Source organism: Galeopterus variegatus, unplaced genomic scaffold (assembly GCF_000696425.1).
Source record: "Galeopterus variegatus unplaced genomic scaffold, G_variegatus-3.0.2 Scaffold7603, whole genome shotgun sequence".
Taxonomy (NCBI): Eukaryota; Metazoa; Chordata; class Mammalia; order Dermoptera; family Cynocephalidae; genus Galeopterus; species Galeopterus variegatus.
Window position 1 is genome coordinate 26,594 of NW_007733714.1, and position 5,146 is coordinate 31,739.

Consider the following 5,146-nt stretch of genomic DNA (forward strand, 5'->3'; position numbering starts at 1 on the left):
ATAACTAGTCAGGAGTACATCTCTCCCACTGGCATCAATTTGTACCGTACAATGGGATAGTGAGGAGATCTATGGGTTAGAAGCAATTCAGTGATAGGGATAGGGTGGCCAGAGCTGGAGTAACCCCCTCTGTGTTGCTGCACTGTAGTATCTGAGTGAGGACAGAAGAAATAAGTCAGGAAACATGGAGTGCACAGTTGCAAGTTGGAAGTCTTTCAGTGAGACAATGTAGTGAGAGTTTTCCTCACTTGGTTTAGATAGATCAGTATACCCAAGTTTTTAAAAATTCAAATAATCAGATCGAACACTATTGAATTTCAAACTTCTCCCACAAAGATGGCTTAAATATAAGTGACAATCTAGATTTTTCCAGGAACTGATGGTAGAGCCCTTGGCATTTCTCCTGATGTCCCTGTGTTAGACCCTGGAGATATTTGCTTCTGCTTCAGTTGCTGCTATTGTTCCATTTGCAACTTCTCAGTCTCAAAGACAACAGGAAGAACCAAGATCAAAAAGAAAATTGTCCCAGTCAACAAGTCTGCTCTGGAAAAGCTGTACATCTTTTGAGCCACAAAGAAGAGACCAAAAATGGCTCTGGCTGCCAACAGACCCTCTCTGGGAACTTCTGTCAGACCCCAAGTCTCTCTGACAAAGTCTCATCTAGCTCCTTGTAGTCATCTTCTTCTAGCTCCTTCTCAGCCTTCTCTGTGTTGCCTTTTGGGAAAAATTTCTCCAGGGACAGGGGCTCCTCAGTACCAGTGGCAGCAGCCATGCGATAGGTCCATTTTTTCTTTAAAAATTTTTTTCTGCCCCATTCTTTCTTCCCCTTCAGGAGCCATATATATATATACATATTAGATCTTTTGGTATTGTTCTGTGGGACTCTTAGTCACTGTTTATTATTTTATTTTCCTTTCTGACCTTCAAATTTCATAGACACTTTCTTCAATTTTTTCCGTTGGATCATAAGGCTATCCAACGAAAATTTTATTTTAAACATTGTCATTTTCAGTTCTAGCATTACCTTTCAGTTCTTTTTTTTATGGTTTCTTTTTCTCTTGTGAGATTTCCTATCTTTTTATTTCTTATATTTTCCTCTAAGTCCTTGAGCATAGCTCTGACAGCTACTTTAAAATACTTGTCTATAATTCTAACATCTGGTTCATCTTGGGGTAATTGATTGGCTTCTGGGTCACATTTTCCTATTTCTCCAGGTAGTTTCATATTCTTTCCAGGACACTTGGATGAACTCAAACTCTAACTAGGTTCAGTTCTTTTAGCCTTACTTGTGCTACTTAGAGTCTGTCCTGAACATGTGTAGTTTAGGGATTGGCCAAAGATTTGGGCAGTTTCTATACAGACTTTAAGGCTCCCCCTCTGTGTATTCCTCCTTTCTGGGATTTCTCCCCCACTTTCTATTGCTGTCGGTTTTTATTGCTTTTTTGGGAATAGCCCTAACACATGACACCTGACACTGGACAGATGAGATTGACAGCAGTTTACTAATCACGTATACTCACAGCCTGGGAGGGGAGGAAATCACACCTCACACAGGGCCATACAAGGGTTGCATTTGGAAACAGTGAATAACCAAGGGCTGTGGAAATCAGGCTTTGTAGTATCAAGAGGAGGAGGTAGTCCCTGGTTCCTGAGGGAGGATATGATTGGTTTGGTTGAATAATTCCATGGGCTAAAAGGGGACTAAAACCTGCTACTCAGGGATAAGGAGGAAACATGCCTGGTCCTTGACAAAAAGAGCAGAGTTGGGATAGGAACTTGTAAGACCCTCTTAAGTTTACCAGATATCAAGGCAGTACATGATACTATCTTTAGATCGTACAACACTCTGTAACCACCCTTGACTCCAACCTCTGGTTCTTCAAGCCAGTAAGTCTGCAAGTTTCTCTCTAAATTTTAGTCATTCTACATGGTGCCAACTGGGGCTTGCCCTTAGGCTAAATGACTTTTTATAGGAAGCTCATGAACTGCTATTTCCTTCCTCCAAGTGTTGACTTCCCTTAAGAATTTGTTGCTTTTTACTTGCTCTCTAGTGCCTTTTGGTAATTTTGAATATTTTGTCTAGAATTTGTAGTTATTTGTGGGAACATTGGAGGAGCTATCTGGCTATTTCAAAGTTCATTCTTAATCTGGGCTGCTTGGAGACTGCCTTGCACATATGTAGTTTAGGTAAACTTCTTTGGATGCAAGCAGTTTAACTTAATAACTGAAGAAATTACTAGATATAATTTATTGATTATAACAAGAATTGGTGTGGAGTCTTTGGAATGATAATACATGAGAATATTAACCCACAGCTTAAATTCATAACTGGAGGGCTCATAAAAATTGTTATGTAAAATACTTATATTTTGATTTAGTACAATTTTGACTCCACACAAATAGTTTAGTCAAACTTGAGTTGAACTCAGAATATATCAGATAAAATCTAGGGGAAAATGTTTTTATTTTACATACTGCTAAAGTACATATGGGGGGAAAATGAAAGCTATTATTTGATAATGTGGTCCTATACCTTTTCTTAAAAACCCAATATCTTCCATTAACTGTGCTTGACTCCTACCAATTTTAATCTCTCGTTAATTCTGCCTTCCTTCTGCATTTATCGCTAAATTGATTTTATTTATAAATATGCTCATAAGCATTTTCCTAATATGTATTCTATATCCCTATAGAAACTATAAATGTCTCCTGAACACAGACCAAATATTTGATTTGGTTTGAATCCATACACAGCAGATACCTACATATGTTGATTATTCTTTTTTCAGTAAATCCTATCAAGACTCAGACAGACAAATTGGGTTTTAAATTTCTTCAGTTCTATGTATGTGGTTGTTTCCTTTGGTGATCCCAGAAGGACTCACAAGACTCAATAGCAGGTTATACACATGCCTAAGATTTATTACAGCAAAGAATAAAGAGAAAAAGCAACAAGAAAAAGATGCATCAGCAGAGCCCAGAGAGGTCCAAAATAGGCTTCTGATGTCCTTTGTTCTAAGTCACATGGGAATTCTTTCTTTTTCTCCCTCCCCACATCCCCTCTCCCCCCAGCAAACTATACACACTTGTGGAATGTTTCTGCCCACAGAAGCCCAAGTCTCAGGGTCCAAGGCTTTTGTGGGAGGCTATTTGTGTATGCATATTCTGCTATACAGTCAGCCATGGCAACAAAAACTCAGGACCCCAACAATAAAACCAGGTACATATTATCAATATTTTTATTTTTTTCATTGTACACATTTGTGGGATGCAGTTTGGTGTTTCAATACATGCGTATTTTGTATAATGATCTAATCAGAATAGTTAGCATATCTACCACCTAAACATTTATCATTTCTTTGTGGTTATAACATTCAAGATCCTCTTTTCTGGCTCCTTTGAAATATACAATACAACATTATTAGCTATTATCAACCTAGAGCACCAGAATTTATTCTCATATTATCAATCTTGATTTTTGTGCAAAATAATTAGGCAAGCCAGTATGGAATGGTCCATTGCTCCAGGTATATATAACAAAATCGTCATCACTAACATAAAGAACACTCCAAGGGCCATATTCCAGGGTAGGCCAAGGGTCAAAGATGGTTCCCTTGGAGATATGCAAACAGCAAGCAACCAGACCTGCTACCTTAATTTTTTTCCTCACAAGGGAAAAAGTATATCCTTGCATATCACTTATAATGAATCCTGGCTTACTAGTAGGAGTAATTAAAGCTAATTAAATCCGAGCATGTGAGAAGATATTTTTAAGACAACTTTATCTCTAAATTATTTCCTCTAGTCTCTCTATCCTTCCCAACATATTCAAATCCTCCAATTTATATAACTGGCTGTTCTTTATAAACAAACAGGTTACACATAGAAAGCAGTAGTTTATGCTGTTTGGAAGAGGCCTAAGATAGATAGAGCTCAAAGTTGAAAAAACTACAGGGTTTATAATCCTTATACTATTTAAATTTATATTTTTCCCCAATACTTGCTTTGCCTCCTGGATTTTGTATTTCACATATGCTTGCCATGATCTACCCGTGGTCCATGCCAAATCCTAGATGACATCTCTCCTCCCCCATTCCCTAAACACGGTCACTCAACCCAATCATTACCTCCTAAAAATGTCCTGAATCTAGCTCCTTCTTTCCATATGACCTTCTTTTGCTGTTAATTGCTCCTTTTCTCTCTCCACAGGCCATTGCAGCTGAGTTGTCACTCCCATTCTTTCCTAGAAAGCAACATATCATGCATTGAAGAATAATTTTCTGAAAAAGTTCTCTTATATAATGAGGTATTGTAAACACTCAAGTCACTATTTTCAATTGTTTTCCTGTGTGTTATATGTATCCTAAACCTATTTTACTGAAAAATAAATTTCTATCCCAAATTGAAAAATGTCTATAGGATCGAATCAATTTCTTGGGAGTTTTCTGAGACATGCAACCATGCAACAGAAATAACACTAGCTACTTCCTGTGCCTCATCTTCTCTTTCCTTTATGACATCTGGGGTCTTCTCCCAATCTTTTTCCTTCCTCAACTGCTATATTCAGATACCTCTTAATTAGATATTTCTACCAAATTTCTTTCCTATAAAGGAGACCACAGCTCAATAAAAGACTTCAGAAAAGGACTCCTTGAGTAGTTATATTTCATAGGTCCTGTCTGAGCTTGTAGGAGGTTTATTTTTTAAAGATGACTGGCAAGGGGATCTTAATCCTTGGCTTGGTGTTGTCAGCACCCACCCAGCCAGTGAACTAACCGGCCATCCCTATATAGGATCCAAACCCGCGGCCTTGGTGTCATCAGCACTGCACTCTCTCGAGTGAGCCACGGGCCGGCCCTTGTAGGAAGTTTTAGATGGTGTTAACATAGAACATCAATCTAGGGCCAGCCCGGTGGCACACTGCTACAGTGCGCCACTTGGGAGCGCGGTGGCGCTCCCGACGAGGGTTTGGATCCCACATGCAGACCGGTTCCCGCTCACTGGCTGAGAGAGGTGTGGGAGCAACACCGAGGGTTGCGATCCCGTTGCCGGTCCCGGTCCAGTACGGGCCCAAAACTGAGGGTTGCGATCCGTTGCCGGGCCCGAAAAAAGACAAAAAAAAAAAAAAAAAAAAAAAAAAAAACAT

General features: G+C 39.1%; 1 pseudogene; it reads right to left on the minus strand.

The window, feature by feature from the left end:
- Positions 1-359: 359 nt before the first annotated feature.
- LOC103607636 lies at positions 360-772 on the minus strand (annotated as a pseudogene).
- Positions 773-5,146: the final 4,374 nt, after the last annotated feature.